We start from the raw sequence: 14450 nt of genomic DNA on the forward strand, positions 1-14450 counted from the left end.
ACGTAAAAATATTAATACTTGTCTTATACACAGAGTGATTCACCAAATAAGCTCACTTTCATTTTTCATTAAATAATAAATTTATTAAAATTTTGATTTTTTAAATTTTTTTTGTACTACTTAACGAGAATTCTGTGGCAATAAAAGCTTTTGTTTTTTAAATTAGAACGCGTAAAAACTATTCCTGATTTAGATACGTAAATTATGCACTATATAATGTTCAGTTGAAGAAAAAGGTTGTCATTTAAAATACAGAAACTTTTTTAAATTTATGGTAGTTAAGTGTTTTTTTAAAAATTCAAAAAATCAGATTTCGAAAAACTGTATAATTTAAGAAGAAAAAGAACATGAACATGTTTAGTGAATCATTCTGTACATAAAAAAAGTGTCAACGTTATGTATATAGTAGGTATATATATATTTTAATACGACTAATGTTACCACTATAGATTCATAAATTGTATACAACTAAACAATAATGTACGTTTTGCATTCATTGCCGACAAATTACATCAAATAAATAATTTATCGTTTTATATAACAACTTGGGGCTTTTCTGCCAAGTTAAAAAAAAAATGTTTACATATACCACAATCTTAAATTATAGTAAAATAGTAAATGTGCGTATTGTAGGTATTTTTTTGGACGAAAAATTAAAAAAAAATTTACTTCTTTGTTTATCTACGAGAAACCAATTAAGTAAATTAACATGTTCATAAAAACAAAATATAAGAAATCTTTATGGAATGGTAGAAATTAAATTTCATAAGTTTTTTCGGTAATTTTTTAATCGAACAAACTTAAATTTTAATCCATGACCCTAATTATATTTATACAATAAACTCGAGTTTTTGTTTTTGGCGAATATGAATTTTAATTAATCATTAAATATGTTAAGGGTCAATCTGTCATTGTGAGATATTTTTGGACATTGTTCACAATGTTCTATATAAAGTATATACACGTACTAAGTAATAAACCTAATAAGAAATAACCAGTCAACACGACTAAGATTGATCATAATTGTTTTACGGATTACCAATTTGATACTCCAAGCACATGTATCGTTTTTAAACCTATTCTTTTAATTTATTGAATTAATTACATTTTAATAAATTAGATATTTTAATCATATCACTCTTTTAATTTAAGTCTGGAGTGTTTATAAGAAGAAAAACGACTAATTTTTAATAACCTATTTAACTAAAACATTACGTTTTAAACACTTTGTAATACAATTTATTCAACACTGAGATATTCTAATATATAACATACTATGATAAAATTACATATTATTAAATCGCTCATTTTTACTTTTGCCATTAGTAAATATTACTACCAAAGTTGTACACAATATTCGAATGACATTTTGAATATGTTGTTGAAATTTCGTTAGCCAAAATGTATAAAGTATTATGAAAGTTGAACGAAAAGAATTAGTGTACCTATAGATAACTATACTAATGAAATAATTAGGGTTTTCAATAAAACAGATAAAAATTATGATTAAAAATAAAATTTACGAAATTATAAAAATCATCGTCTTATAAAACGCACAATAACCATACATATATACCTATACTCTATGATATAATATATAATTTATAAAAATATGAAAAACTACAAACATAAATTTATTAACGCGCGAAACTAAAATAATTTTTATATATCAAATTAACATATTCGGTAATTCTTACGTTGATAAGAATATGTTTTTATAAATATATTGTACAAAATTTAAATGTATACATATGATTAAAAACAACAATTTAAATGATAAATGATCAATCACTAAAAAAATGTATATAAATAAATACAGTTTATAATCACTATGTAATATGTATAGTATTGAAAGTACTATTTTATAGTCTAATATATTATAGTTCAACTACTTAACCTAATCTAGTAAATTTTTGTCAATTATTTGCTTAAAAAAATGTATCATGTACGTAAAATAACATTTAATTACACCGTGTTAATCAAGCTTTAATCATATTACAAATCACATTAATGTAGGTACTATTTAAAAATATTTTAAATATAATTTGAAAATGCGAGATTTTATTACATAATATTTTTTACACCAATATTATTACTTAATTATACAATTGATAACCTATTAAGTTTTGATATCATACAAGATTATAATACTATAAAGTAATTAATTAAATTAATCTATTAAATTCGTAAATATAGATATTTATCAGATGGTAAGATTTGTGTGTGATATACATGGTATGCGGTTATTATTTTTAAAATTAACAAACTCGTTATGTACAAAGAGTTATAAATTTATTAGTATAATTATTTTTATCAGCTACTTATTTTATAGCAATAATGATTTTTTAAGTTGATATCTATCTACTTGAAACTTTATAGAGCTTCATACGTATTTTTAAAAATAGTTCGTACCAAAATCGACTAGATGATTTTCAAACTACAGAATAATCATGATTTATTGAATGACATTGCATAATGTAGATTATTTTCCTATACATTTTTATATATCAGTATACGATAATCGACATTGAATAAATAATCTATTATGTAGATATATAAACGTTAAGCGGAGAGGCATAGTGGTGATATTACAGGGAACTAAATGTTATCACTCCGAAGCTGTAACCTAGCAAAGTACTTTTTTTTTCTATTTGAATTTTAAACAGATATAAAAATATACTAAATAATATTCTGCAATATACCTATTTATTAAATAAACATAAAAAATGTCAATATTTTTTTTAGAGTTCCTGAAACCAACTATATATATATGAAAATAAAAACATGTAGGAAAATTAAATAAAAGTCGTACAGGAACTCAAGAATATTTATAAAAACGTACTTTTTAATTAATGTTATAAAATTTGAAAAAAGAGCTCGGACTTGTCAAAATAACAGAATTTGAACTTGTACTTAAAAATTAGGTATATTACGTAAAAATAGTTTTGTAAAAATAAAAATAAAAAAAAAATAAGTACCTAGTAAATGGATAATATTTATATTTAATTATTATATTCTAGTCTTAAACTATAGCAACAAAATAAAAATAAAAAACACTGAAGTCAATTTTATCATTTTTAGTAGCTTTTCTAAAAAGATAAACTTTCAAAATTATCTATAATCTATATAAGCATCATTATTGTCATGTTTATAACCAATTTATAATCTATAGGGTACGATTTTTTTCCAAAATCTAACTAAAAAAACATTAAAAAATATTTTAATTTTTTCTCATTGACTTATATGCCTTAAGATTTAAATCAAAAAGAAAATTTATTGATTGAATAAATAGTCTAAAGTGATAAGAGGTTTTAAAAATTTTCTGTTCACAGTGAAAAAAAATACAAATCTTATTATAAAAAAAAAATGGACCGTTTGACACACTTTTATATTATATAAATATATTCAAAACACAGAAAAATTTATCACGAATACATTATATACATATATTTATTTTATTTTATAAGCAAACTAAAGCACGTCACGAAAATTACAAGCTTTTGAGAGCGCGTCGCCGTCGGTACGGAAAACCGCCGCAATAGTAGATTCGTAGCAGTATGGTAGTACACCGCGTCAACAAACGTAGTCAAATCGTATGCACCACATTTAGGTAAGAAAAAAATTATTTTAGTTTGTTTACTTACAGTAGAAACACAAATATCAAAAATAAACTATTTTCAATTGATTATTCTACAACACATTTCAATGTAACGTTTATCAAAACATATATAAAATCAACAAGGTAAAAAAAAATGTTTAAGTATTTATTTATATTTTATTTTTAAATGTATTAATGGATGCTCACTTTTACGCAAATATTAGGCCATATATTTAGAATAATTTATTAAAACAAAACCAAAATAAACTATATTATATTTGGAATTCAATGAAATAATAATCAAACTAATTGATCGATTCAATGAGGAGAAAACTAAAATTTAAATTTTATATTTAATAATATCAGCTTTCTAAGAATTTATATACATAAGCTATATATAATAGAAAACATGTTAAATTTCTTAAATTAAACCAAACAGACGATTTAAAAATAGAAAAAAAATATTTTATAGGTGGTAATTTATCCCACCATGCCGGAAGGAGTTAATTTATCTATTTTACATTGTTAAAATATGCGTTTTAAAAAATATATAATTTTTCATACGAAAATTCTATTAGTTTGACTATAAATATTAAAATTTTAAAGAGTACATTTAATATTAATAAACGTTTTTAAAATATTTTTACGATAATATCTAACCTAAAAATGAAAAGGTCATAGAATTTTTATGTATTTATATTTAATTGCAAAAAGTGTTAAAACACATTATTTTTGTGTTTTATATTTTTACCAATTATACATTTATAAATATATTTTCTTGAAATAAAGTTTCATTATAATTTTTTATAGTAAACTAATACAATTTAATTTAATAATAATATTTAAAAAATAAATTACAGTTCCTCCATCTCAAAATAAAAAGTTAATTGGTGTTAAACTATATACAACAATGTTAATAATTTTAAAAGAATAAACAAAATCTCAGTAATTTTTACTTTATTTTTAAAGTTCAATTCATATATTATTCTGTTTTAACTTATTATCTGAAAATTCTCGTATTATCCAACTCATTATATAATATGGTATAATAAATGTGAAACCATTATCTAAAAATAGACTATAAACTGAAATATTTATTAATTGTTTGGAATTCTATTATTAATGTCTATCATGTTTAAATTATATAAACTTAAAATATTTCAAATAAAAACTGCTGTATTCAAAAACAGTAATAAAATTACACTTACAGCCAAACTCAAATTTGAAATTCTTGATTATTATATAATTTGAATAACAACAATAATTGAATTGCAAATTAATTTTTCCTACACACAGTTTAAAATTTAAATAATTTACGATTACAATTGATTGTCAAATTAATTTTTTTTTTTTTATCATAAATATAATATTCCAGAAAATTCATAGAAACATCCTGAAATAATTAATTTCACATTTAAAACTGTTTAATATTTAATTTAAGAATTGACAAGATCAATATTATCATTTTGTATACGAAAAAAAAAAAATGCACATTTAAAATTTGATTTTGGAAGCAATTATTTATAATAACTGTTTTTTTTCTGTTAACCTTGTTTTTTTGTTAAGAATGTTAAGAGATTGCTTTAAAGTTTTATGTAAGCATTTAAATTTGCTCATTTTAAAGATAATAATTATATTATAATTATAATTAATAATCCTTGAAACCATAATTTTGCCCAATTTACTAGTTTTAGTAATATTAACATACTATTTTTATTTTTTAAAGCGTCAACTATCATGAGTCAAATAAAGCATTTTAAAATTTGATAATTTTTTTTATTTCTATGTTTGTGAATTTAAAGATATTTCTTTGCATGGCTTGAATAAATTTACCAACTTTGGTAGATAGAAAATTCTTGAAAACTGAAACTAACATTTTTATAGAGATTTTTCTTCTTTGTACTAAAGCTTATAAATTATATAAAATATCAGTAAAAAATGTATATTATAATTAATCTTAGCTTTAAATAAATGCTTAAAATTATGTGTATTTATTTTTTCTAACTTACTTAAAATGTTAAAAACACTTTAAAACTTATAGTAAGCTTATAGTACCCACTTAAAATTGTAGTTTTCTAAGTAATCACATTGTCTTTGAACGTATTCATTAATACACAATAACACTGTGCTGAGGTTAAAGTAGTAGAACAATTTTCCGATATCTATTTGAGCTCTGAATTCTGATAACCAATCCGTTAAAAAGTATAATTTTATAATTTTAACGTATACTGTTAACGTGTAAAGTTTGAAAAATATTTTTAGTAATATATAAACATATTTATAGCTTTTATAGGTAGTTTTACCTTTTTTTAAGTTAGGATTAACACAAATTTAGTTTAATACAAATATGGTGGTAATAAAACTGAGATATAAATATTTAAAAAAAGGTTAAACTGTTGAATTAAAATCAGTAAATTTCCATAAAAACATACCAATTTTTTCGTTTAATTTAAAAAAGATTAACCACTTCGTCATTGAATAGTAAATAAAGTGTAAAAAAAAAGTATTACATAAAAATGTAATCACAAAAAAAAAAAAAATGTAAAAATGATTGTAAATTTAATTTTTAGTGTGAAAACGATATCATATATTTTGAATAAAAAAGAGCTATCTTGCAGTTAAATTATGTTTAGCTCTAATACAATATCTAATGTTCAAATTTTTTGATTTAATTTTCAACTTAAAAAATTAATTAACTTTACTTTTTATTTAATCAAAACAGGCTTTAAGTGTACTTACATTAACATATTATGGCAAGTTCATGTAATATTAAAGTAAGCATAAATTGATTAATAGTATCTCATGGAAAACAATAATACATTAAATTGTCAAATGTTTAGTATTCCAAATATTTATAAAATGTAATGTATGTGATACAGTGTAGTACACAAAAAATGCACACCCATTTTTTTTTCATCAATAATACAGTTATTTAAAATATGATTTTTTAGAATTTTTTCATTATACTTAAGGAATATCATGTGGATATACAATATTTTGTTTTTCTAATGACAACCTCTCTTTTCTACTGTAAATTACTTAATGGATAATTATTCTGAAAATGTTGTTGACGTATTAAAATTAAAATTTGAGTGAGTAGTCGAGTTACTTAACTTTGTGCACTAAGGATAATTGGTCAATGATAGTGAGACTGAAAGATATGAGAGCCATGGTAATTTGAAAATTCTCGTAATTTATATTAATCTATCAATATATATAATTTATGAAAATGGTCCAAGTATAATAAATGTATTTTATATATTTAAGACCATTTTTTAAAGGTTTTATTCTAAATATAAATATTTTAATAATTAATAAACTATTCATTAACATTTAGTATGTCAACATTTTCAAAAAAATACGCAATAAATAATTTATAGCAAAAATGAGGGGTTATTTTTCGTAAAATGGGAGTTTTATATACCATAGTCTACCACTTAGATAATACGAAAAATTTAAAAAATTTGAATTAATTTATTATTAAATTAAAAAAATGATGGAGTACATGCTTGGTGTATCACACTGTGTATATATTATAATATATAATATAAAATATTTCATACTAAATTGTAGGTATAAGATAATAAAATATTTTCTAACCATTTAGTATCTATTAAATTATTTTTAGAAATAGTAAACGAACATTAAAATATAATAACAAAGATGAGCTTTAATATTTTTACAGTTCTAAATAAAAGTTCAAATAAAGTTTAATTATTTTTTTAACCTTAAGTATAATTTATAGTTGAACATACTTGATTTTTAGTAACATATTGTATTGTTTCTACAGTTAAATAAATCATCAATCATTATTAAAGTAAATAATATATTAAAATAACGTCGAGTTAAAATAGTTTGTTAGGATCAAAAATTAATTGTTTAATAGTAAATTTTTCAAATAAAAATATTAAGAATACACATTTTTTATGATATATTAAGATAATTTTTGACAATTGTGGCTATCGATTTTGAATTACAAAATATGTTATTATCCTGTAAGATTCAAGTACAATTTAATTAACTTATAAAATTATTCTTTTTTTCTTTTTGTTCTATTTCTTAATATTTTAATCTCTAATTAGGTATATGACATTATGAAAGTATGAAACATTTAACTTTAATAACTAATTAGATTACTGTACCTTGAACATATAAAAATAAACAAAATTATTATTACTCCTTAATTTACATTAAGTTCATTTTAAATTACACATTTTATTAAATTTAAAAAATACTAGAATTCATATAACTACCATTATATACCAAGTTATATTTTTAAAAACTAAATCTCAAATACCATATTATAATAGTTTAAATAATACAATATTATTTTATCAGATATTTAAACTTTCACTAAGTTAATTTAAATAGAATTTTGTTGGGAAAACAATGTATCTTATAACGAAATGCAGAATAATCAATTGAATTAAAAATAAATTAAAAATTACATGTTTATGATAAATATTTGATAAAAAATAATTGAAAAGATTCCAAATCAATCATGTACTATCATTTAACCAGTTCTACTTTTTAAAGCAATTCATATCGTAAATTTACTGTTAAAGTCATATATATATAATAGGAATATACAATAGTTATAATTAATAAGACATTAGTTTTAGACGCCAATAGACTAGAATCATTTTGATATTGGGGTAACGGGACCTGAGAATAAATTACATTTTTACATCAATCTTTATGAAACAATTTATAGTATATTTGACAAAACGCTACAGACGCAACAACGTATAATAATTTATAATATCCATCACGGTACATTACTTGGAATTTATTTATTCATTATTTCGATAGTATAATTTTCTTCGAACATTTTAAAATCGTTTATATACCAAAAAGTTCATTCGACCGACTCGCTTCTTTAGTCAAGTGTGGATAGATTGGTCGCGATAAAATATACAAATATGTATGTATAGATAATTTGAAATTTTCGTAAAAGAACTTGTCAACATTTTTGGCAGTTCTTATCAAAAAAATAATAGAATTGGTAAAACGAAATAGTTATAAGTTCTTCGCACTTGTGGCTTATCGAACTTAATACGATAACATTTTGAGACCGCGATGAAGTAAGGTAATTTTTAGATATACGCTACGCAGTCACACACAATGACAGTTAATGAAACAGACTATTTGTACCTATTGTACACATTTTTCATGACATCCGTATCAATGAATCTCGTTTGCATTTTTATAATGCGTATTATAGTTGTACGGATGGTTAAAATAATTTTAAAAATATATCAAAATAACATTAATATAAAAAAAAAAATGTTACAATTAAATGATTTATAATAAAATAATTATTTAAAAAAATAACTACTATTATTCAAGATTAAATAATATATATTTTTCATTAAAATATAATAAATATCTGTAATTATTTAAATTTTTCGATTTACCTCTCTCTACAAATAAATAATACTATTTACTATTACTATTCATTTTAAAACCTTTTGGCTTTTTTTTCTTTTGATAAATTGTTGTAAGCATTAAACATTTAATTTAATGAAAATAAAACGTTAGCTAGTAATTATTAGGTATGATCATACAATCTGGCTATTTATAAAACTTACACAAGGCATTTAATTAATAACATAAACATAAACCATCCCTATACTTATTTTAATTCACGACTTTAAAACAGTTGTATAATGTACATACCATGGGATATACATGTTGATGAAACACTTTAGACATATTATTATACCACCAACAGAAACAAATCTACCTTATAATTTTAAGCAGAAAATTTAATGAAAAAAATCGATATAATATATAATATAAAATTTAATTATGCCCAATGACTAAAGAAATTTATCTAAAGCTTTAGTTACGGATGTAATTAAGTAAATGAAACATTCATCTTTTTATTATCTTGGTCACCGGTCTTTTTTCAAATTATATTATACATTTTTTAACTATAATATTTTTTCTCAATAAAATTTTCAATACATTATTATTCTATAGTACAATAGTTCACAATATTCATTAAATCTGACGTCCAGATTGGCAACGATCCAAGTCTGTTTACTGTTTATTTTTTAACCAAATTATGCACATAATTGCTTGCATGACCTACTACTTTTAGGAACAGTTGACCTAAAAGCTCACGGTTTAACAAAATGTAATTCAATCTTCTCAAAAGCTTTTGATACGATTTTATTTTGAAACATGGGTAATATCTATAACATAAATGCAACATCAATTGTACTGACATATGTGACTGATTTTGGAAGGTTTTTCATACTTTAGAATACTAAGTAGAGCTTTAATTTAAATTAATAATTTATAAGATGACTGTATAAGAGTTTAGAGAAATAATAAATAAGTGAAAAGTGATAAGTATGATAAATGTAAGTTTAAAATAATATAAGTTGGAAATATAATACCTTCCACAAATGATTTTATGCTCTAAAAATTCAAAATAATGCACTTAATTTTTTTATTTTAAATAAGTTTTGAACCAAAAACGATTTCTTTTTAATTTGAAAAATGTTGCAGGACTGCAAAATATTAAGTCTTTTACAAACAACTTTAATTTAAAAAAAATAATTATTCTCATTTAATTTTTTATTGCAATTACTAGTAATTATGATTTTACTTCGAAAGGATCTAATTGGTAAAATAACTAATATTTGATACAATAAAAAACTTGATAGCATATAAAAAAGTTACTTATTAAAATAAAAATCTTAAAATTGAAAAACTAAGATTGTATAATATCAAGTACCCAAAAATTTAAAAAAATTATCAAATTACCTTAAAAGTGAAAATTATTAACACAAAAACAAAATAAAAATTTCTTATTATGATTCAAAAATTTCATGAAACGTAAAATGTTATTAAACGAACATTATGTAGCTATAGCCTTGAAAAACAATGCAAACTTCATAAAACTCTCAGCCCTAACGATAACAACTAAATAGTAGACAATAACACGAAATAAAAAAATATCTACTAAAAAAAAAAAAAACAAACGTTTATTTTTTTTATTGTTTAACCTAATAAGAAATATTTTTGTTCAATAAATTACAATTTTGTCATATTTGTATAAGCTCATAAACTACATAAACTACGTCATTGATATTTGATACTTCCTAATACAAAGATACCTTAAGTTAATATTTTACAAAATACTTGGAAATTAGAAAAGATATATATAATGTAAAGAAATAAGTCAATGAGGCCAGTAGTATCGAGAAGTTAATAATGAAAAAATTAATATTAAAAAACAGTTTCAAATAATGTAAACGAAGCAAATAAAAAATAAAAAATAGCATCCATTTGTAAATCACTTTAATCTGTAATTTAGTTAAGTTATTTACTCGTGGCGTATCTCGGAGGGCATTGTGTCGAATGCGGAGTTTACAAAAAGAGGATTCACTATTCAGTATTAATTTCGATGAAATATTTTACACGGTTTTTTGTACGATTTCACAGATATTTACTTGTTGATAGGTATTATTGACGAAATAAAATTAAGATTATTTTAAAAATACATTAAAAATGGCGTAATAGTAAGTATCAAATTTGTATTTAGTGAATAATATTATAACAAAATTAAATGCCTTAAATGTATTTCTTAAATATCATATATAATCCATAAAAAGTAGTTTTATTTTGAAAATTCACAAATAAAAAATAAGTTTACTTCGTATTATTTCCTTATTGTATACATAATATTACATCATATGGGAGATAAACCGAACTGTTTTCAGTATTTAAAGGACGGTTAGGTTAGGTTAAAGTGTAGCATAAAGTCTACTTATATTTAAAGCTAAATAAACTAACAATGGACTATTTATACTGTATTGTCAACTCCAATATTTCAATAGGTATTAAAAATGATTAAAATATTAAAACACTAACACGCTTTTCACCAGAGCAAGTATTAAATATGTATAAAACAGTGATAATAAGTAGGTAACAACAATATAATAGAAAATAATACCCATAATACACAGCTATTTAAACCCGTGTGAAAATTAAACGAATTCTGAAACTTTGAGATAAAAATGTATGCGCCTTCATACTTACTGCGAAAAATGAAATTAATAAAAACCAAATATATTTAGGAGAATAAATTGAAATTATTATTTACAATTTATAATATATAATTAGATTGATTTTTTTTTAGTATTATTAAATACATTTAATTACATTTCTATAATATTTAAATCACGTTCTATTCATATAATTTATAATGAATTTATGATAAAGATAAAACTTTATATTTTTGAATTATACAATATAATATAATTTGTCTGAACATGTAAAAACTTTTAAAAATATTTATTTATTTAATTCTGCAATTAAGGAATATTTAACTAAACGAAAGTGTACGCAAGAACTTACACAGTTCTTAAATTGTTTTAAAATTTAAATAAACTGAAATCCCGAAGGGATGTGTTTATTCTTCAAAAGTTTTTTTTAACTGATAAATTTGGGAGCTTTCAAATGCCGTCATCGTACATCGTTTATCTCTACCACGTTTAGTAAATATCGACTTTTTTAATTTTTTGTATTTTGAATTTATATTAAATATTATGAGAGTTAAATGAAAAATAATATCTTTCTTGATATGATTAAATTATTTTTTGACACTTCTTAAGTATACATGTTGGTTCACATTTTATGCGTTGGATACACCAAACTTTATTCTCAACAAATACCCTTGAATTTCTACTACTATACTAAGTATTTTATACAATCAATTAAAATAGTATGCCATGCACATGAATTGTAGAGACACTTAATTTATCTTTTAAATTAATATCCTTTTAGTAAATTAAAACCCGTATTTTAGTGATATAAAATCAATTTGAAGTAAGAATTATATAACCACGTTTTATTAATTATAATTTCTGTATGAAATATCGATAAATCATATTTTTGGGAAATATATTTTTTGTACTATGATAAAATATTACAATGTTTTGTATTTTATAATTTTGTATTTTTTTTTTTTAATATTTAAAAATTAAATATAATTTATTCATTTAATCAAATTTACTATAAATTGTTTTTATAAAAACTTTAAAAATAAAAGTGAATATTCCTTAATGTGAAATAAATCAATATTTTTTTTACTATGAAGTAGAACACACATCGTAAGAAAGATTTTGTTATCATTGGTTCACTTACTTTATTGAAGCATAACTCGACTCAACACTAATGCATTTATTGTAACGAAGAATTTTTTTATTCCGTTAAATAATTTATAAGGAATGTCCATAATTAGAATAAATGAAGTTAGGATAAATATAGGTACTCGTATTTTCAGGTCGGTAGGTTATGAAGAAAAATAGCATACTAACGACACTCTTGGGATATTGTTATAGGGTTAGATTAAACGATGAATAGCTAAGTTGTGACACCATTTTTTTTATCGATTTTATCAGGAGATTTTCGTACATTTATTTGATTAATCTATCGTTATAATATTTGATAATCAGAAATTATTATAATAACGTGAGTAGAATTCGATAAAATGTTTTTTAAATCGGACTATAGTGATTATTTTGTGATTTAGAAAAGGTTTTTGTTATTAAAAGAACAATTTGTTTTAAGATTTTATTTAGGTATGACTTTTTATAGAACAAAAAATCTAGAAACCATAAAAATCCAAATTAGTTTTAGTAATATTTTATACAGCAAAATAATTAATACAATAAAAAAAAAAAAAAAATGAAATCAAAACTATTTTTAAATTTTAAATCAAACAAACAACTAATTGATAATTACTAAATATCAACAATATTTTTTTTAATGTAATATGTATTATAAAATTGGAATCACATCAATACATAACATAAGCATACTAATTAATTTCAATTCACAAAAACAGACCCTAAATAATAGTAAGGATAGATGAATATAATAATAAAAATATAAAATATAATTTCTGTTAATTTTAAATATAACGAAATAATGACCAGAAAATAGAGTTAGTAATATGTATTAAATTATATGATTTAAAAGCTATAAACAATTTTAGAGGTGAAAAAATACAGAAAGTAATTTACATTTGCTATATAATTAATTTATATTTACATTTTAAGATCTACATTAAAATTAAACTAGCAAACATGTATTATTATTCAACATAAAATTGTAAATTTACATTAAACAATTATTTCATCAAACAAAAAATAATAAGACTTTCGGTGTTTAAGTTTTCAATAACTTCTTGAAAAACTGCCATTAAATGAAAACAATTACTAGCGTAAAGTATCTTCTTTCGAGTTTCAACCTATCAAGAGATCATACTAAACGTTTGAGAACATTTTCTAGCCGAAAAATATTGAAGGATACATTGAAAAAAAATGATTATTACCTGACCAATAGACAAAACAACAAAATAACGTATTAAAATATAAAAAAATTTAGAGGATAACTATTTTAATTATCTGTTAACCAAATGTATTATCATACATTTTTGTAATTTAACATAATATAATATGAAAATTTATTCAAATAATATATGTTGAACAAATATTCAAATCAAAAATTTTAAACTAATATTTCTCCATATTTTTTTTTTTAATACTGAGCAAAATATATAAAAAAAATGTATTTTTTATTTAAAATTATAAACGTTAGAACAATATTGAATACATCGTGTATTAATATATACACATATGAATAAACTTGGTACAATTAGTGCAACCATCGACTAAAGAAGTAGATTGTACGTAAAACAACTTATTAAATAATTAATATAGTTTGTATAGTTAATTATTAAAGCAAACAAAACTAGAACTTAATAAGAATGAAAATATTAATATTAACACTTGTAATAAATTGAGCACTATGACGTATAGTAAATTTTACA

General features: G+C 21.4%; 2 protein-coding genes across 3 annotated transcripts in view; one reads left to right on the top strand and one right to left on the bottom strand.

Annotated features, from left to right (window-relative positions):
- The window catches only part of LOC112594612 (glycosyltransferase 25 family member), a 68845-nt gene that overhangs the window by 22416 nt on the left and 31979 nt on the right, over positions 1–14450 (bottom strand). The window lies entirely within an intron of this gene.
- LOC112594613 (trace amine-associated receptor 3-like) overlaps positions 3573–14450 on the top strand; it is a 40284-nt gene continuing 29406 nt past the window's right edge. For both annotated transcript variants that reach the window (XM_025339498.1, XM_025339499.1), the window contains exon 1: positions 3573–3610. The gene's annotated coding sequence lies outside the window, so the exon portion shown is untranslated. The remainder of the gene's footprint in view (positions 3611–14450) is intronic.

This window comes from Melanaphis sacchari, unplaced genomic scaffold (assembly GCF_002803265.2).
Source record: "Melanaphis sacchari strain LSU unplaced genomic scaffold, SCAv2.0 Contig23_pilon_pilon, whole genome shotgun sequence".
NCBI classification, from domain to species: domain Eukaryota; kingdom Metazoa; phylum Arthropoda; class Insecta; order Hemiptera; family Aphididae; genus Melanaphis; species Melanaphis sacchari.